This window comes from Vespa velutina, chromosome 13 (assembly GCF_912470025.1).
Source record: "Vespa velutina chromosome 13, iVesVel2.1, whole genome shotgun sequence".
Taxonomy (NCBI): domain Eukaryota; kingdom Metazoa; phylum Arthropoda; class Insecta; order Hymenoptera; family Vespidae; genus Vespa; species Vespa velutina.
Window position 1 is genome coordinate 2012053 of NC_062200.1, and position 22500 is coordinate 2034552.

General features: G+C 34.8%; 1 protein-coding gene across 11 annotated transcripts in view; it reads right to left on the reverse strand.

Annotated features, from left to right (window-relative positions):
- Positions 1-22500, reverse strand: part of LOC124953721 — a 208366-nt gene that overhangs the window by 123729 nt on the left and 62137 nt on the right. For 8 of the 11 annotated variants that reach the window (XR_007102315.1, XR_007102313.1, XR_007102311.1 and 5 more), the window contains exon 1: positions 2303-2504. The exons of 2 other annotated variants lie outside the window; for them this stretch is intronic. The gene's annotated coding sequence lies outside the window, so the exon portion shown is untranslated. Of the gene's footprint in view, positions 1-2302; positions 2505-8234; positions 8289-22500 lie in introns of those variants that run through there. One more of the 11 variants, XR_007102318.1, reaches the window with a different exon arrangement.

Sequence of the window (22500 nt, forward strand, 5' to 3'; positions counted from 1 at the left end):
TAGGACGAACGACGACGACGACGACGACGACGACGATAATAAAATACGCATTTTGTCTCGCGATTATTTCGTCAAATTACACAAAGTAAAATAACGCGTATCGTATCTCTTCGTAAATGTTGTCCTTCGCGTGTTCAAAAGCGAATGACATATACACGCATACGTACATCAATATACATATATATATGTATATATATTAATATGCTATATATTAATATTTATAAAAACGATCGAAAGAGGAATAATACTCGACACAAACACACGAACGTCTACGCTAACGACGTTTTTTTTTATCGCTTTGCCATCGGCGATCAAAATCACAACTAAAATATTAAATAAATAAATATACATGTATGTATATACATGTATATCGTCGTCAATTAACTCGTAACTCTTATTATTATTATTATTATTGTTTTTATTATTATCATTATCATCATTATCATTGTATCATAATTCTTGTTAAAAGTTTTTCAATCGATCGTACGATCGACGTAGTATCCGGGAATAGCCGCCATGATAAGATGGACACCCCTGAATGTATCGCGAAGTCGTTAACCGTCTTCGTGACACGCGTGTCGCTTACGGACAAGAGACGCGAAATAAATATCGATGGCTTCTCTCTCTCTCTCTCTCTCTCTCTCTCTCTCTCTCTCTCTCTCTCTCTCACACGCACACACACATACATATTCTCTTTCACTCTCTCTGTACACACACACACACATACATACATGTTCTCTCTTTTTCACTCTCTCTCTATCTCTCTCTCTCTCTCTCTCTCTCTCTCTCTCTCTCTCTCTCTCTCTCTCTCTCTCTCTCTCTCTCTCTCTCTCTCTCTCTCTCTCTCTCTCTCTCTCTCTCTCTCTCTCTCTCTCTCTTTCCTATAAGAGAGAATATCATCGGTTTGTAACCGTCCAAACGAACGAAACGAATATTTCTTAGAAACAACACGCATACACGTATATACGTTAGAAAATCTATACGTATATTATATAAACACATTGAATATAAACTAAATATAAAAAGTCACCAATGGCTGATCTTCCCATACAAATTTATCTCATATTTTTTAATCTATACGAAAGAAAGAAAGAAAGAAAAAAAGAAAAAAGGAACTTATTCGGTGTGAAAAATTTCCACGCATAGAAAAAAAAAATTATATATATATATATATATATATAGGATCTCCATGGTTATAATACATTATAGGTTAAACGTGTAGTAATATATAATAATAGTAGTGCAGTAGTAGTAGTAGTAGTAATAATAGAAGATTGAATAGACATCCGTTCTTATAAAATAGGTATTATTATGAACAAGTAGTAGTAGTAGGAGTAGTAGTAGTATTAGTACTACTAATAATAAAAGTATCTATATACCTTTATATATATATATATCCATACTTATACGCATTATAGGTTATAAACGTGTGTAGTACTAGACAATAGTACTACTAATAGTAGTAATAGTAAATAGTATTGTGTAGTAATAGTAGTAATAGTAGTAAAATAGTAGTAGTTGTAGTAGTAGAGGATTCAAACGGTCGAGGATCGAATTTCTCGGTCGAAGAGGTAACGCTTAGTCCGAGAAGAAGCATCGTTGAGTTCTAAAGAAAGGAGGATGGGGAGAAGTAAAGGAGGGGGCGGAACAGGCCGGAGAGGGAAGAGTAAGGAGGAGAAGTAAGGAATGTCGGCAGGTAGAGAAAGATAGAAAGAGATAGAAGGAAAGAAACAGGAGAGAGAGGAGAGAAGTGAGAAGGAAGGAGTAAGGATCTAGCTCGGTCTTCGTCTCGATTCGAAGGGCACGCGAGACGTGTTTCATTGGCGGACATGCGCCCTCTGCCTTCTCTTCCACAGGTCCGTAGAGAAACGTGTGGGGTTATGAGATTTTCGAAGAGGCGGCCGGGCGGGCCTGCGCGCGCGTCTCGCAAAAATATAAAATGAAAAATAAAAAGAATGATTCGTTCGACGAAGAAGAAGAAGAAGAAGAAGAAGAAGAAAGAGGAAAGGAAGACGAAGACGACGTTTACTCGACGTCCTCGAGGCGCTTGATCCGCAAAAGCCCTCGAGCAAGACTATGTTTCTCGTAGCTGTATGAAAAGTAGAGTGTGTACATTATATATATATATATATATGTACATATACATGCATATGTTCATGACTGTTCTTATATATATATATATGTGTGTGTATATGTGTACATATATGTAGCATATTATTATTACTATTACTATTATTATTATTATTATTATTATTATTATTATTATTATTATTATTATTATTATTTGATATAGTATACTGACCGTGACAACGGTAGGACGATGATGATCACCGGCGAAGTACGTCGTTTTGAATCCACCGCCGGCTGGCAATTTTCAAACGAAGAAAAGAGAACGTGTTATCACAGAAAAGTTTATATATCTTTCCTCTCTTTTTTTCTTTCTTTCTCTTTTATTTTTTCCTCTTCGCTGTTTCTTTTATTCCTTTTTCTTCTTCTTACAGGAGTCGTTTATCTCTTTTTTTTTTTCTTCGTCTTCCTTCTCTTCTTCTTATTATTATTATTATTCTTTACACAAAGCACAAGAATCTTTCAATGGAAAAAGAAAAAACGAAAAGACGCATAGATAGAGATTGATAGATATATAGTTAGATAGATAGATAGATAGATAGATAGACGGATAGAACAGATGGATAGATTGAGATATACTGATAATCAAAAATAAAAAAAGCACTCGCGTTTACAGGAAGGGAGAGAGAGAGAGAGAGAGAGAGCGAGAGAGAGCGAGAGAGAAAGAAGAAAAAATAATAAAAAAGAAAAGCGAAGATAATCCTCGAGAAAATAGAGATTCGATGATATATATATATATATATATTTTTTTTTTCTCCCCCACGCAGAGAATACACACACACGCACGCACACACTATACGTACGAATTGGTGAACACACGCACGGTGGTCATGGGGCACAACGCCAGCCACACCACCAACGATTTTGATTTACGGTGTAACACGCGATAGACGCGAAGTACGATTCGAATCGATGCCGTGGACAAACAACGTCAGGCTGTTTCCTCGATGACGCGTTCTTGTCTCGTGCTGGTAGTCTCTCTGTCGTCTAGTGTAGTAGTAGACGTAATATTAGTAGTAGTAATAGTGTAGTAGTGTGAGTAGTAATATTGTAGTAGTATTAGTAATGTGGTAGTGGTAATAGCAATCGTCGGTTGGTGCGTCGCTTGTTCAGGACAGAGAGAGAGAGAGAGAGAGAGAGAGAGAGAGAGAGAGAAAGCGGGATAACACGAGAGAACGACGAACGGCAATTTGGAGGTTAGGAACACGCTGCTGCTGCTGCTGCTGCTGCTGCTATTGCCGTTCTGGCTGCTTCCTACTGACATTTAGATTACAACGATGACTACGTTAATGACGATGATGATGACGATTGCAAGGAACATGCGTCTCGTATCTTAAGTGCTTCTCGATCTCTCGATCTCGAGAGAGAGAGAGAGAGAGAGAGAAGAGCGTAACTTGAAAAAGAGATAAAGACGAAGAGACGACGATGACGACGAACGATGACGAAAAAAGGGAGAGAGAAAGAGAAGGATATATCTTTTCTTCTCTTTTCTTTCCGTCCTTGTTGCCTTGATTCTCCCTCTTCTTTTAAACTATGGCTACTTCTATACGTATACGGGCTCTACGGTTATAAGCCGGCGACGTACGAAGCTCCTTCGTGACTTCGCGCGCGCACGAGAAACGGACGAGCAGGAGGAGCGTGTCGAAGGTGTGGGGGAAGAGGGGTAAAGAAGGAGAAGGAGGAGAAAGAGGATGTAGCGAAAGAAGAGGAGGAGGAGGAGAAGAAGGAGGAGGAGGAGGAGCACGGCGTAGGAGTAGGCAGGCAGGCAAGCAGGCGAACTGACTTGTGAGGGAGGAAGAAAGGGTGGGGGAGGGGGGGGAGAGAGGGGAGGTGATGTTGTACGCGGCGATCGCGAACGTCACTGCGTGCGTTGAAAAGACGCGGGAGAAGTTTCATGTGGTGTTGTTACCACGTTGTGACAAAACGAATAAAACGAGAGAAGAAAAGGGAATTAATAATAATAATAATAATAAAAAAAAAAAAAGGAATAAAGAAAGAAGAAAAAAATAATATAAATTTTACGAGGATAGGACTTACAACAATTTTCACGGACACACTATATCGCATAGTTGAGAAATGTGTGTACGTGCGTGCTCGCGCGCATATATATATATATATGTATGTGTGTGTGTGTGTGTGTGTGTGTGTGCGCGTGATGCGTGAACGCGCGAGAGGGGGGAATAAGGGGGGTTTCGTAGGCGCGTACACAAAGAAAAAGATCACCCCACCTTTTCCTTTCTTTTTATTCTTTCCTTTTCGTTTATGTTTCCTCTCTTCTCGTTTTCTTCACTTTTCTTCTTCTTCTTCTTCTTTTTTTCCCTTCTCTTCTATTTCTATAAAGGAAAATTTTCTACACAAAAAGGACGATGATGATCGTCACCACGCACAAAACGAAATACAATAACGCACTCGATAATAAGGAAGAGATAAATCTCCGTTCTCTCTCTCTCTCTCTCTCTCTCTCTCTCTCTCTCTCTCTCTCTCTCTTTTCACGCGTGGTCCTTTTCTTCGAAGTTTGTAACGAACGAACGAACGAACGAACGAATGCACGAACGAACGGCAACGACGTTGTAACTTCGTAGAAAAAGAGAGAAAGAATGGAAAGAGGAAAGGAATGGAAAGAAAAGGAAACGAAACGAAACGAAAGAAAGGAAAGAAGAAAGAAAGAGAACACACGCACCACGATAGAAGAGGAACACACGAGTCCGCGCGCGGCACGCCGAGGAGAAGAAGAAGCTGAGAGGGAAGAGAACGAACGAGTGAGAAGGACAGAGAGTAGGGATAACCGACGCCGTGTAACAGGGAATAGAGAATGGTAGAGGGGAGAGGGGATTGACTGGCAGCGTGGCTCGCTAGCGTTCGGTAACGCTCGGTTATACTCGGCTATCGTTACTCGACTGGGAGGGAGAGAGTACCGGCGGCGTGGAAACGTCGTGACGGCGCCGTTGCCGGTGTGTTACTTAGTAGTGGGGAGGGGAACCGTAGAGGGGAGCAGCCGGCAACAGCCGACTCGAGTCCGCTCTTCTTCGTCGTTCGTTCGTTCGTTCGTTCTCTCTCACTCTCACTATCACACACTCTCTCTCTCTCTCTCTCTCTCTCTCTCTCTGTCACTTTTCCCCCTCGCTCTTGCTCACACGCGTTCTTCCTTTTCACGACGTATATCCTTACACACGTTTTATACGTCATACGTACGTACGTACGTACGTATGTCGTACGTGGTGTGTGTACATTCGTATATATACATAAGTGTATGTGTTAAGTGTGTATGTGTAGTACGTTCTTGTGTGTGCGTCCGTCGTATGCTGGTAAAAACCGTATCGGCACACGGCGTGCACAAACATACAATTCAACTTCGTACGTTATATGTATATATGTTGTATGTATATATGTAAGTTGTGTGTATGTATATATGTATGATCGCGCGTGTACAGGGTGATACTAAAAAAGGAATACATAAAGACAGAGTACTACGATAGGTCTAAAGGAAATAGTTTATAGCTTATGAAAGAATGAAAGGGATGGGATAGGATGGGACGGGACAGGACGTGCCTGTGAAATCAATTACAAAGAACGACTCTTTACCTCTTCTATGTATTATAACCCGGATTCTTATTTCGATGCGTGAGTTATATATCTATGTATTGTATATCGACGCCATCTTCCGTCGGTACGTTAATTATGCAGTCTCTAACGGACTTACACGTATGTGTGTATGTGTGTGATGTATGTATGATGCATGCATATATGTATGATGGAGAACCTAACCTATACATACAGAAATAGTCGTCGTGTCGTCGTCGTCGCTTTGTCGTTGGTTGTACAAACGTAATCGCAGATTTTTACCTTCCCTCGTGGTTTCTTCTAACATTTATATATATATATATATATATATATATATATATATATATATATATATATATATGTATACGTAAAATATTCCTTGGCACGTACTTGGAATTGCAAATAAATCAGAAATCATAAAAATTGCAGATATACACCGGCGGTAGTCCCGCATTTTCCACAGCCGAAATAGATATTACGAGCAACGCGGAAGAAGAAGAAGAAGAAGAAGAAGAAGAAGAAGAAGAAGTAATAGTAATAGTATCAGTAGTAGTAGCAGTAGCAGTAATAATAATGATAGTACTAGTAGTAGTAGAAATATAAGCTACCTCAGTCCAAACGAAGAGAATGTAAATTTTTCGCCTTTACCGTTTTGATATATCGGTTTGCTTCATTTCTCTCGCGTTTTCGCAAGAAGATTCCCAAATTCTTTTAGCAACAATACGTTCTCTCTTTCTCTCTCTTTCTCTTTTCTTTATCTCACTATTATGAATTTCTTTATACCCTAGTATTTCGATGTTTATTTTCACACTTAATTTGCGACAGCATTTTCTACGTGCCATAAGGCTATATAAATGCTACGACATGTATATTGGTATATACATAGATTTTGTATATATATAGGTTTTTATATAGTGTATATATATATGTATATATATATATATATATCACGTAATACGAACAACTCGAAAAGAGAAACATTAGCTTTAGTATATAATTTAGTTCGACTGACGTAGCATACGATAAGTTACATTATGGAAAATGTTATTTCGAAAGAAAGAATGAGGGAGACAGAAGAAAAATGGACTAATAAAAAAATGGGAAGGACGGTGGCGATTTCGTCAATACACATATTTTCTTTTAAAATAAATATTAAACATATATATATTGCTAGATATATAATATAATTTTTATTCATGTAATATCTTACGTATTCATACATACACGTATGTGTATATATATATATATATATAGACAGATATATTATATATCGTTCGTTACATTATTAATTAACTAATCGTCATCTCTGTCAGTTATAATAAATCTCTATCTATGTATATAAATTATAATCACGACCTACCCAGAGAGAAGTTTCATTAAAACTTGCTTCCGAAGCTTTAGTCTCGTTACTATTTCATTACATGCTATTTATATTCCATGTACATATACATAGATACGTGTACATACATATATAAATATGGGCGTATGTATATGTATATACGTATGCATGTATATACGTTCGTACGTATGTATGAACGGAACATATCAAACAACGTGGATCGTGTCTCGTTAATACTCGTTTGTTTATTCATTCGTGTCTAATTGAAAATGAATATATAAAACACGCGAAAAAGGAAGAAAAAAAAAAAAAAAAGAAAAAAAATAAATAAACAACAACAAAAACAAATAAAGCAGAGATTGAAACGAAGCGATTATCTGTCGATTTACGTTTTACGAAACAAAACAAAATAAAACATAACAAAAAGATAAACGAAGCGCAAATAGAAATAAATTAGTTTGACCGATAAAATACTATATATAAATATAAATCAGAGACGCCCAAGCAATAATAATTTTTACGGTAGAAATAAGTAGATATTTGTAGTATGCGAACCACTGCGTTTTTATAGACGGCAGCCATATTGTTATCTTTCGTTCGATGACGAATAAATTTGTAAAGATATTTCGACGATTAAATTCGTATGCGAGAAAGAGACAGGGACAAAGAGATAGATAGATAGATAAAGAGAGAGAGAGAGAGAGAAAGAAAGAAAGAAAGAAAGAAAGAAAGAAAGAAAGAAAGAAAGAAAGATAAGAGACACCCGGTATAAGGAGACGCGTAGATGGTCGCATGGTCGAAAAGAATTGGTAAGAGGAAGAAAGAATGAAAGAGAAAAAGAGAGAGAGAAAGAGAGAGAGAGACAGACAGAAAGAAAGAAAGAGAGACGAAAAGATGCGTGTATGAGAGAGAAAGAAACGAAAAGATTCGAGTATGTGTGTGTGTGTGTGAGGGAGAGAGAGAGAGAGAGAGAAAGAAAGTACTCAGCAAAAAGGCGATGCTACCAGCAGCGGCATCAGCGTATGTGTCAAGAGAGGGGGAAAGGAATGAAAGACAAGGTGGGGGAGGGGTTGGGAAACGACGAACGGAGGAAGAACGAAAGAGACCTTGCACGGTTCTTAATCTATCTCTCTCTCTCTCTCTCTCTCTCTCTCTCTCTCTCGCTCTTTCTCTCTCTTTCTCTTTCTCGTTCTCACTTTGTGACAGAGTCTCGCACGTAGAAAACGATGCTTTGTATGTTGGTTGGGCAGGCGGCAGTTTACTGAGAAAAAGAGAGAGAGAAATATATATATATATAATATGGGAGTTTCTAAAGAAGGAAGAGAGATACAGAGGGAGAGAGGAGAGGCGTGTCACGCACCTTGCTTCTTTTTTTATAAAATTGACGGAAGACGCGGCGCAGAAATTTCGAACGTTCTCGAATTTTCATCATTTCCCGCGCTTTTTTCTCTCTCTCTTTCTCTTTGCCCATCTTTGTTTCTTTCTTTCTTTCTTTCTCCTTTATATACATAAGTATCAACCAATAGACGAGAAGAAATGAGAAAAGGATGGGAAAAGAAAGAATGGGACACCGTATAATTCGTTCTTTTTTCTTTTTTTTTTTTTTTTGTTTTTTTCTTCTTTTTTATATTATTGGTTCCGAATACGTGCGAAGATATGTAATGGAGAACGTTTTCGAACGTACGTACGGATTTGAAGTGGAGAAGAGAAAAAGAAAGAGAGAGAGAGATAGATAGATAGATAGATAGAATGAGATATATAGAGAGAGAGAGAGAGAGAGAAGTAGAATGAGGTCGACGCATTCGCGATTCGTGCGCCCTGCGGCTCGAACGCAAGCCAGCATAGGATCGTATATGCCTCTTGCATTCGTGATGTCCCTGCGGAATACGAGCACCGTGTCTCCGAGGAGCAACGCCGTTCATGGAAATACAGAGAAAGAGGAACAGGGTAGGGAGAAGAAGAAGGGGAGAGAGAGAGAGAGAGAGAGAGAGGGAGAGGAGAGAAGAAGAGGGGTTTCAAGGCTGCGCTTGAAAAATGTACACTCTTAGAAGGGAAGGGATCAAGCTCTTCCCTCATGGGACATGATCTGATCGTTACTTTACCCTGCCGACGAACTTCTCTCTCTCTCTCTCTCTCTCTCTCTCTCTCTCTCTCTCTCTTTCTCTTTCTATCTCTATCTATCTATCTATCTATCTTTCCTCTTCGTCTTTTTTTCTCCCTACCTTCGACCGGAAAAGAATTTAACAATCCGCTTGTTATTTTTGACCCAATTCGATCTATCCCTACTTCGGAGCTTAAAGAAGAAAATCGTGCCGGTGACCGTGAAAAAGAAAGAAAGAAAGAAAGAAAGAGAGAGAGAGAGAGAGAGAGAGAAAGAGAACAAAGGGAAAGGAAGGGAGAAATTTTCAAATGGTGGCGTCGATATCAAAACCGTACGAAAAAGTATGTGCGAAGGTTATACATTATACAGAGAAAGAAAAACGGAAGAAAGATGGCGACGTACGCAAACGCGTACGTATACGTATATATGTATGCGAAGGGGAAAAAAAAAAAAGCAAAGAAAAATAGAAAGAAGAACAAGTAGGAAAACGTAATACCTTATCGCGGGAGATTTTCTCACTTTCCGCAAGATTTCTCGGTCGCATTTCAAGAAGGATACATAGCACGACAGCCATATCTCAAGCACGGCGGGAACGCTAAACGGCCGCTTTCAACGTGCGAATTAAGATTAATCGCGCAAAGGAAGCCCACACACCATAGACCACACGAACGCACTCGTACATACATGTATATATGAGCGCACACACATGCACGCATATATACACACACACACACACACGTACGCATACGCATACACGGTGAGTTTGACCGAAGAAAATCTGTCTTCTGGACGAACGTGTAAAGTCATGGAAAGAAGACTTATGGATTCGGCGAGAAGTCGTTGGCTGTCACGGTTTTCGCTCCGTTTCTCATTGGCCGATTCTCTTTTTATTCTTCCTTATTACATAGTTATCCTTCTTTTTCTTCGTTATCGCTCTCCAAGAAAGAATTTCTCAACGTAGAGAGTTTTCGTATTAAAATTATTCAAATTTGAAACGTTCTTTTGATTTTCTTACGATGACGGCGTATTAAGCAAAATTTTGTTTTTTTTACGATTAAATGAAATTCATCGATGAAGATGAGGAAGAAGAGGAAGAATAAAACACTAAAAGAAAGTAAAAACACTTCTATATACTCGGATAGTAAAAGAAAAGAAAAGGGGGGAAAAAAGAAAAAAGGAGAAACATCTTTTTAACACAATTTCTCGCGTCGCCAATAGATGTCACTCTACGTATCGGTCGACTATGATATGGTCATAACAACGTGGCGACACGTAGCGACTGATTTCTAAATAAAAAAAAGGACGGAACCATTACGAAAGTGGATTACAAAAATCTAATTGTCATTTTTCTACGAAATTAAATGATAAGATTAATTCTTTCTGATATTTTTTCATTCGTCGACGTTTTTTCATCAAAGAAAATGACGTTTTCGTTAGTTAATTATCTTCCTGTTTAACATAACAATGACAAAAATATGTAAAAATCCATGAAATTTCTCTCTCTCTCCCTTTTATATATATATATACTTTTAAGAAGTAAGAAAGTAAAAACGAAATAAAAAGATAAGAAAAAGAAAAAAAAAAAAAAAGAAAGAATAAGAAAGAGCAAAGATTATTTTAAGATCGCTTCGATAATTTCTCGTCCATTCATTCATTCGAAATTATTCTTGTATTTCTACGTTTCTCGTTTCTTCTTGTCCCGATCTAACCTCAAAACTTGCAACGATGCTGCAATCTTATTAAAAAGACCAAAAGACGCTAGTGGAAGTAAACGGAAATACGAGAGAGAGAGAGAGAGAGAGAGAGAGAGAGAGAGAGAGAGAGAGAGAGAGAGAGAGAGAGAGAGAGAGAGAGAGAGAGAGAGAGAGAAAGAGAGAGAGAGAGATAGATAGATAGATAGAGAGAGAGAGGAAGAGAGAAGGGAAGGGAGGGAGAGAGAAGGGAAGGGAGGGAGATAGGAAGAGACCAAGAGTGAAGTTTTCGAATTAAATTTGCAAGAGAAACAACGTTACGGTTGCGGAGAAGCGGAGAAATCAACAATTGTTGAAGTACCTCTAGAAATATTCTCCTTCTCTCTCTTTCTCTCTCTCTCATTTATTCCTTCGATCGTTTCTTCCTCTTTCGACGAAAACTTGACATCCCCGACGCAACGACGACGACAACGACGACGATGAAAATTCCGGAACAACGAGAGGAACGTCTGCAGACCTTTGCCTTTTCGAAATATTCGCCTTGCTTTACGGAAATATTCTTATCATGGGGGAAATGACATTGACAGGATCGAGAGTAACAAATCATGGCTTTGCATCTCGATTGAATTAGAATAATAGAAAATAATATAAATGAAAAGAAGAATAAAGACAAAATAAAAAAAAAAAAAAAAAAAGAAGAAGAAGAAAAGAAAAGAAAATGAAAAAACCAAAGAGAAATGTTTCTTTACATGAAAAAATAATTCTCTATCAAAGAAAAGAGAAATAATAATAATAATAATAATAGCTAGAAAAATAAAAATAATTACAATTAAGAATAAATATAATATGCTAGTATATATTCACGAACGCATGAAAAATTAATTTCTTATAAATATTATACGTGTCTATATACATTAATTTAATCCACTGTATTCTTATCACAGTGAATTGACATTGATATAAGTTCGAGAAGAATCGTACCTTTTTTCTTTTTTTTTTTTTTATGTTCTCGCATTTCGAACGAATTATAAAAAGAGGCAAAAAGATAGAAAGAGATACAAAGAAAAAAAAAAAAAAAAAAAAAGAAAGAAAAGAAGAAAAAATAAGAACATTAAAAGAACAAACACAAATCGAACGAATTAATTCGCAATGCAACATAAATAAATATGTACGCAGTAATATAATTAACAAAATTTATTCACGATCAATTACGTACGTAATAGTTGGATATCGAGTGTATATATATATATATATATTTATACGATCGAAGGATAGGAAATTCCTATCGGCAGTTTCGACAAAGGGAAAGGAATCCTTGGTAAGATCGTAACGGTTGGATAAACAGTTTCTTTCTGATACGATATAAACGTTGGATTTGAAAGTAGTACTAGTAGTATAGGAAATGAAAGAAAAAAGACAAAAAAGAAAAGAAAAAAAAAGTACACACACGAACGCACACATACTACACACAGAGAGAGAGAGAGAGAGAGAGAGAGAGAGAGCAGACGTGCTCGCGCTCTAGAAAGAACGGAAATTTGTAGAAAATAAAAAAAAATTGAACAAGCTACCGGAAGTAACGTCAATATCCTTGTCGAGAACAACGTCGAGATGAGAGGGGGGAGGGGAGATGAGGAGATAAAGAGAGGGGTGGTGTTTTCATCTAAGATTTGACAAGATCGCAAAGTCAAGAAAAGAACGAACGAACGAAGGAGGAGAGAGTAGGAGGAAGAAAAAGGAGGAGATGCAAAATCTGGAGAAGGAGAAGAGAAAGGAAATATGGGTGGGTGGTTGGGTGTCTATAGTTGAGGCAGGTAACGGGGAAGAAGGATTCCTTGGATGTTTGAGTTGTCCCGAAAATGGAAAGCGCTAGAGCGCTTCGTCGTACCTTGACGTCTACTGTCATGAGTTTGACAACGAGATAAGAAAGCCTCGTGCCTGCCTGCCTGCCTGCCTGCCTGCCTGCCTGCCTGCCTGCCTGCCTGCCTGCCTGCCTGCCTGCCTGCCTGCCTGCCTGCTTGCTTGCTTGCTTGCTGGCTTGCCTGGTTCGTTGGTTGGTTACTTGCTTGCTTGCTTGCTTGCTTGCTTGCTTGCTTGCCTGCCTGCCTGCCTGGCTGGTTGGCTGGCTGGCTGGCTGGCTGGCTGGCTGGCTGGCTGGCTGCCTGCCTTGGGGTTGCTACTGTTCCTAAACTACAACGATATTCCCTAGAGATAACGTTAGCCGAGTATTGCGAACGTTTTCATTGGGAGATATCGTACTGGTGTGGATGTAAATTTGCCATTCGGCCAAACATGTTCCACAAAGGATAAAGAAGAAATCCGGCAATACGATATATATATTATAGGTAGTCCTTACGAAAGTTATACATATTACTATACTACACTATATTCCCAACGATAAAGATGCAAGAGCTACAATTGTGTGTGTGTATATATATATATATTTAATTTGTCTTTTTTTCTTTTCTTTTCTTTTCAATTAATTATTTACATAATTTGTATCTATCTATCTATATATCTATCTATCTATCGTATATATATATATATATATATATATATATATATATATATATATATACGAAAGAAAAAAAGACATTTATCTCTGTTTTACTCACTTAATATAACATAATATATACGTATATAATATACCTGTACAAAATTTTAAGGGAGCAAATGATACAGTCCCGAGCTAATGATAAGTCCTTCATCTTCGTCGTTCTAGATTTGATATATACATATACATAAAAAAAAAGAAAGAGAGACAGAGAGAGAGAGAGAAAGAGAAAGAAAAAAAGGAGATGATCTAGTCCCTCCCTCCTATCTTTATCTCCCTTACTCGTACAGTCTTCTTCGCGGTCTTCTTCAAAATCACATCCCCTTGGTCCCTTTCTATCTCTCACTTTTTACTGATATAGATGGATAAAAAGAAAGACAGAGGGAAAGAAAGAAAGAAAGAAAGAAAGAATGAGAAAGAGACAGAGAGAGACAGAGAGAGAGAGAGAGAGAAAAAAAAAGAAGAAATAGTAGCAGGAGAATATATTTAAAGCAGCCCAACTTGCGACCCCTTAAGTATCCCACCAATGCGATATGTCCCACGCCCTTCTCTTCACGAATTTTCCTTCGAGTGCTTTACCCCCACGAGACATACGTGGTAGCTTTTCGAGTGAGAGAAAAAAAAAGAAAAAAAAAAAAAGTCGAAAAAAGAGGGATGGCAGAGGGGAGACAAAGACGTGAGAGTTAGAGTTAGCGTTAGTTAGACGGAGATGGATATATAACTCGTCGCATCCCTTCTCTCTTCTTCGTTCTTTTTTCTTTTTTTTTTTTTTTTTAATTCTCCTTCTTCATAAAAGAAAAAAAGAAGGGAGAGAGAGAGAGAGAGAGATAGAGAAAGCAGACGCAATTTTGTCCTCTCTCAAACCGAACTTCCCCTTTTGTCCTTCTAACACGCCATCCCTTCCTTCTCCCTCTGCTCTACACTCTCCCCGTTCATCCCTCTTCTCGTCCATCTATCCAACCTCCCTTAAGTTGAATCCTCTTCCTTTAACCCTCTCTACCTCGTTCTTCACAACGAAGGGGGGGTTTTGAATTTGCGTGCGTGCCACGGTATGTTGTAGTGTGATGTGATGTGGTGTGGTGTGGTGTGGTGTGGTATGGTATGGTGTGGTGTAGTGTGGTGTAGTGTGGTGTGGTGTGGTGTGGTGTGGTGTGGTATGGCGTGGTGTACTGTGCTGTGGTATGGTAGGGGTGCGGTTGCATTACTATTATTAACTCGACGGTGTTAATTAATTACATGGGTAAGCAGAGAGGATGGGATAGAAGTTACGAACGAAGGAACCAAAGTAAAAATGAACGAATGAACGAACGAACGAACGAATGAACGAACGAACGAAGGAACGAACGACAATCCCTAACCTCCCCCGTTATTTTCACCCTTCGGTTACAATCCCCCAGACGACGACTACCATCAAATTAAATGCGTCTCACTTCGATGCAATTCCGTGCCCGCCGTCGTAATAATCACAGCACAATCTTGTTGTTCTTGTTGTTGGTGTTACATTGAAAGAAATATGAACGAACGACCTTGATCAGAATGATCGAACGCATATTTTCTTTAAGTCATATAACAAATATTATCCTTTTTCTTTCTATCTTTTCCTTTTCCTTTTTTCTTCGTAAGAAGAACGTTTTATTCATTTATTTTTCTTTTCTTCTTTCTTTTTTCCTCGAAAGATTGACTCGAGTTTTTTTTTTCTTCCTTCTTGTTATTTTTTTTTCTGCTTTTTTTTTTTGCTCTTACTTAAAAATCTTCAGGAAATGGACCATTTCATTTTGTACTTCATTGAGAGTAGGTATACGAGAATACACGGTAATTATTGATAGATATTTTATCAATTACAATGAAAAAAAAAAAAAAAAGAAAGAAAGAGAGAGAAAGAGAGATAGAGTAACCAAATGAGAATTCAAATTAAATTGCTCGTATATGATACTCGCCGAAAGCATTGAGAGTTCGTTTTGTATGAGACTCCGCCTTTGTGACTTACTAAAATATTCCAATGCTTCTTTGTTTATTTTTTAATATATATATATATATACACGTGCATATGCAGTAAACATCTCATTTATAAATAAACGATAATGAAAAAACAAAAAGAAATAAATAGTAAATAAACGATAGTATTACGATAAAACGTAATTGGACATGGGACCAATTTTCGAAAATTATTTATTCATTTATTTATTTATTGATTGATTTATTTATTTATTTCTTCTTTTATTTCGTTTATTCCAAGTTCAGAGAAAAACAATGGACACATTGTATTCGCGAACGTAACTCTATGTTATATATGCATATACGATAACCAATGAATAGCTTCGTTTATCGAATTTCATACTATTCGTGACACCCTTCTCGCACTATTTACCTCTCTCTCTTTCTCTCTTGACGATTTCTCTATACGTTTCTCAAACGCTTGCAAGAGAGAGATAGAAAGAGAGAGATAGAGAGAGAGAGAGAGAGAGAGAGAGAGAGGGAGAGTTAGAATCATTGCATAATCTTGATTCCATCTATCTATTCGCACTTTATTAAGTTCCAATGGGCTTTCGTGAAAACTTTCTAGATCGGTTGACATAAATGAGAAAAATTCCTCGAGTTCGTTCGTTTTTTCAAAATGACCTTTTTTTTTTTTTTTTCTTTCTTTCTTTCCTTTCTGTCAATATTTCGATCGTTAGAATTTCATTTAAAATCGTCGCAATAGAAATTATTTTATACGGAGACATATGTATGTATGTATGTATGTATGTATGTATGTAAATAAAATATAATAGTAAAAGTGTTTCGATGGGAAAACGTTTTTTTTTTTTCCTCATGCATTTGATCGTTGTTTTGTCTCATTGATTTTATATAAACATTTAATATATTTATAATATGTGATAATAATAATATATATATATATATTCATTTTTTATAATTTATCTTCGAGATTGATAAAGAGAAATGTTTATTTACGAAATAATATGGAAAATAGATGGTCGTCATGTATATAATATTGACGATTAACGTCAATATTGCATCTTACTTTCTATCACATATGTTCAGATTATAAAAGTTAAAAAGAAAAAAAAAAATATATATATATATATATTTATCCACTGATACGTATACTTTATATACTTTATATACGCATACTTTATGTACGTATATCGAAAAATATTTATATTATATTTTCTCGTATTATTAACATCACAAGTGTTATAATTTGTTTATACGTATTATTATACTACTATAAATATCACAAAGCTTTCGTGGAATTCGCTTTGGTAGTTCTCTATATATATATATATATATATACATACATAAAACGCTTAACGGCCATCGTTTCGAAGAATATCAGAATATGGATCGTTTTCGTGAGTTTCATGGAAACACGCGTGTTTCTCGATAATATTTACGAGGGCCATATGATACTATATACGTTAAATCTCTTAACGTAGAGATTCGAGTATACATCACCAAGGCAAAACAACTACCACCGACCAAGGCGAATCGCTAGGGATCCTAGGGTATTTCGTGAACGATGTATTTTAATGCTCGCTTAGACGTTTATGATCCTTACCAATGTCCTATCACGAGACATACTCCTCGCGATACTCCTCTCATTCTTTATTAACCTCTCGCTAACCTCGTTTACTCCTCATCACCTAATACCAAGCAACCCTATAACGAGACCCTAAGCTAACCCTTCCAACCATCTCTAAATAAACATTAGAAATAATAAAAAAGTTTCTCTTGTTCGGATATTTACTTAAGAATTTTAGATTATTTTTTAACAAACGTTCAACAATCGTTATAAATATTTGCCATTTAGTCGAACTTGTGTATGTGTGTGTGCATATAAAAAAGATTTAATTTTATTCTATAACATATATATCGTAATATAATTGTGATATTGTGATAATTGATTAGAAAATATTATCAAATTAACTTTCTTATATCTTATATATAAGATATATATATATATATATATAAAAGTTTTAGTTTTATTATTACTATTACAATATTAATGATTGTATTATAAAATAATAAATAATTCATCATCAAAATAAATTTACATTCGTTGATATTCTATTATTAATAAAACATGGATAATGATAATAATAATAATAATAATAATAATAATAATAATAATAATAATAATAATAATAATAATTTCATTTCCATTTACTGTCACGAATCATAAATTCTATTATAAAATTTTACGAAATAATTGATATAAAGAAATTAATAGGTGAAAAAAAGGAAATGAAAGAAAACGAAAAGAAATAATGAAAAGATCAATCGATTGATAATGGAAAGGTAGGTAATAGAAAATAAAATCAAGAGAAATAAAAAAAACCAAAATAATAATAACAACAACAACAACAATAATAATAATAATAATAATAATAATGAAAACATATTTCATTGAAAGAGAAATGTCTCGTGAAACATTTTACGAAACTAGACGTGTGCAAAAATGGTCCCATAGGAACAACCCCATGGACAATTGGGAAACATATCGGTATTCTATACCTATACCATTCCCCTTTCCCTTTACCCTACCCTCATCCTTTTACTCTTCATTCTATCTCTCTCTTTCTTTCTCTCTCTCTCTCTCTCTCTCGCTCTCTCTCTCTCTCTCTCTTTCTCTCTATTTATCTATCTATCTATCTATCCATCTTTCTATTTATCTATCTCTATCTATCGCTATCTCTCTCTCTTTCTGTTTTGCGCACGCGCATCTGCGTATACCCTTTGGCCGCATGTTTATTCAACGCATGCCCGTTCATTACCCACACGACAATATTGGTTGATGGGAATTGCTTGTACCCCGTGATACGCACGATTAGATATGCGGGCTCTTGCTAGTGTTTGGTTGATGTCTATATATGTGTATGTGTTATACTGAGCGTGAGTTTGTGCGCTTATTTCCGCATCTGCGCTATATCCCACTTTCCTGTCCATCATAGTTCGTTTCTAAAATTTATATGTTTGCATATGACTGTAATGAGTAAAGAGAGAAATAGAGATAGATAGATAGATAGATAGATAGATAGATTTAGTTAGAGACAGAGAGAGATAGAGTATGATTATTTCACCAAATTACACGAAAAGTTGAACGATTTGATATAATTTTTTATACATTTTATTTATAATATCTTATATTATATTTATAATAAATCATAATTGATTATGATTTAATGGTAAAGTGAAAGTGACTTTTGTTGATATTTAAACGAGTCTGTTTCAGTTTTATAATTTTTTAATATATAATGATGATATTATAACGAGTTCAGTTCAATTTGTAATGAGTTCAGTTTAAATTAGAATAATGTAGGATATAACGATGTAATAATAGTGATTTTCTTTGATTTTTCAACGAATCTAATTTGATTTAATATTATTTACGATATAATGATCCTGTATAATAATGAATTTGTCGACTTTTACGATATTTATAGATTACACATAAGATTATTATTATTATTATTACCATGAATTATATATATATATGTTTGTTTTTTCTAAATCAATAATTTCTTTTTTATAAATAATTAAAAAACTTTATATGAATAAATTAATTCGAGAAACGTACTATGCTAGTTGTTCAATTGACGATATAAGCTCAATTCAATTAGAAACGATCTAAGAATATCTTTTTTATATCTGATAAAAATCTAAAATTTTCAATCTTCATTAGAGATAATCGAAACTCTCATTGTTTATTATTACACGAGATTGAATTTCATAAAGAGAAAAGAAAGGAAAGAAATGGGATGGAGGGTGGGGTGAGGGGAAAAGTCGAAAGCATAATAAACGAAATTTCGTTGATTTGGTTGCTCGATTATTATCATCGTCGTTAGTCTTTGATCTTGATATGCTTTATACGTAATAAAAAAAATCGACCAAGAGGAGAGTTTGTATGTTCGGAAATAATGAGTGCGTGACTGTTACGAACATTGTTAAGTTCGTAAATGGAAATTGAAATTGATTTCTTTTTTTTTCTTTTTTTTTTTTTTTGTTCTTTTTTGTTTCTCTTTTCTTCATTTTCTTTCTCTTCTTTTTGTTTGTTTGTTTGTTTTTTTTTTTTATCTTCTTCGTACCAGCTAATCCTAACACGTTCTAATCTTATCTCATCTTTTTCCCTCTGTCATTCTCTATCTCTTTCTTTGATCCCTACGAAACGGACGAAAGAAAAGAAATAAAGGAAAGAAAAAATGATTCTTCAAAATCCAAAAGAGAAAAATTATGACGAGGAATAGATGCGAAACGCATTATCCCAATAAAGCTTATCATCATCGATTAACTTCATAAAATTAATTAGCATATTCTAGTCGATCGATCGCGTATTACGATTCTAATAATTACTAATCCGTACTAATCGATATGTCGATTGGTAACACATTACGATTTTAAACGACAATCAACACGATGAGAATTAGCTAATTCTAGTTTCTCTCTCTTTATCTCACTCTCTCTCTCTCTCTCTCTCTCTCTCTCTCTCTCTCTCTCTTTCTCTGTATTTTTCTGTGAAAGAAAAAAGAAGAAAAAGAATAAGAAAAACAAAACAAAAAAATAGAAAAAAAAATAAAAGAAATGTTTCTTTACGTGGAATAAAAAAATTTACGACGAACGGGTTGGATGGATAGCTAAACGTTTGATCCCAATGAAGCTCGTTCAACCTTTGCTAACTAATAAATTTAGCGTACTCTGATAGATCACGAATTACGATTGTAATAATTACTAATCCGGGCTAATTGATTTGCCGATTGATAACAAATTACGACTGTAAACGAAATCCGCATGTCGAGATCGATTATTAGATTGCTCGACGACTTCTCTTGTTACGTGAGTGGTACTACGTTTACAAGAGAGATAGATAGATAGATAGATAGAAAAGGACACGAGGAGAGAGAGAGAGAGAGAGAGAGAGAGAGAGAGAGAGAGAGAGAGAGAGAGAGAGAGAGGGGAGAGAGAGAGAAACGTTACTCGTTGACGTTTAATGCTGCATTTCAAATGCAAATACATAATGCGCGATGACATATTTGATGATAATTCGGCTTCTATTGCGGTACGACGCTAATTCACGAAAGGACATCGTTTCGACACATTTCCCGATAGCTGCGTTTAAACGGAGACATACATCAGTACCATCGGTACCATCAATATCAATGATTATTGTTATCTCTTATTCTAAATATTTTTTTTTTTATTTTATTTTATTTTATCTTATTTTATTTTATTTTATTTGCAAATAAGATCCATATACTTTTCTTCGTTTGTCCCTTTTTGTTTGATTTATTTATTTATTTTGTTTTAAACCTACTTTTACGAATCTAATAACAATAGATAAATCATATTAATAATTTTATATATATATATATATATATATATATATATATATATATAGGATAGAAATTGTTTTCATCCTTTTTAAATATTTTATGTTCATACGTAACGAAGGAAATCTAAAACGAATGGTATTTAATATAATATCAAAATTATATGTATATACATGTATGTATGTATATACGTTTTCTAGCTAATAGCTTAGAAATATTTTCTAACGAAATTATTTCGTAATAATTATTATCATTATCAAATAAAAGATATCGCGTTTGTTAATTATAAAATATTATTAATCTTTGGTAAATGTAATGGATATTTTTTCTTTTCAAACGATTAAAAAATTTTATACATACTTTCATCGATAAATTATTATCCTCAATCGAAATTATTCCTTATTATTGGCAAATTGTTGTCGAGTAAAATCACATTACTTTATTGGATAAACATCAAATAACATGAAATAAATTGAACTAAATAATCTCATTAATTATTAACGTTTAAGTACGTTTTACTTTATCATTGATTTTATTTTGATTTAAGTTTTTATATGTATATTACATACATATCCGTCCGCGTTAACGTACGATACGACGATATATTCCCATAATATTTTAATATTAATTAATTCAATCGAGAATATAAAAATGATATATGACTTTTATGATTGTTAATTAACGATATTATTTTAGATTATAGATATTATCTGATGTATATATGCGTATTACGTACGTAATCATGGTTGATTCGATGGTTATAAAAGTAACATATGGGATGAGATTTATTAAATGGAGATAGATTGAAAAATGATTGATTTGTTTGCGATGATGATGACGACAACCACGAGAACGACTTGCTTGCTCGATGTATGAATACGAACTGGCTTTGACGAGCTAACAACCAAGTATATCATAACATCTTTTGTCCTTGATCGATTCAATAGATACAAAATCGTATTCGAGGCGTCCTTTGTCCTTACTTTTCTTTCTTTTTAATTTCTTCGAAATTATTGTTTATATATATATATATAAAAAATAAAAAAAATAAAAAATGAAACACCGACGTAATTATCTACGTAATATACAAAGAAATTTTAACTATGATTATTTATTTTTAACAAATCTCCTTCGTTATCACTTTCAATACGTATACATTTATATATATATATATATATGTTAAATGATCGATCTCCTTTGTCCTTTTCTATTTCTTGAAAATCATATATTATAACATAAACACGACGACGTAATAATGTACGTGAATGTAAACAAATATTTTAACTATCAGTCCTTCAGTCTCTTTCGTTATCGCTTACGCGTATGATGTAGGTAAGCACGTATGTCGTTTGTTAGATACGTATTATATTTTTATTAATCGTTTAAATTATCATTATTATATTAAAACGATGTGACATTTGATTTAAATATAATAGGAAGAATTTGAAACAATGATTTTTCGTAATTTATTCCTCCTCGTTCTCGTCATTAACATGTGATGGCATAATATATGTACGCACGTACGTATCATATTTTAATAAAAATCCATTTAAATCTAACATTATCAATTTCGTAAATAAAATATATTTATATTATATTAAATAAATATATAAAATAAATAGACACATATCATTTAAACGATATCAACGTGAATGAACAAATTCGTTTACATTAACGTCGATTATTGAAAATTATTAAAGGAATAGATTATTTATTTCTTGTTAATTTTGTTTCATCGGAGATCGATCAAAAATTAATTGTGAAGGATCAAAAACGAAAGCAGAATGAAAAAAGAAGAGGAAGAT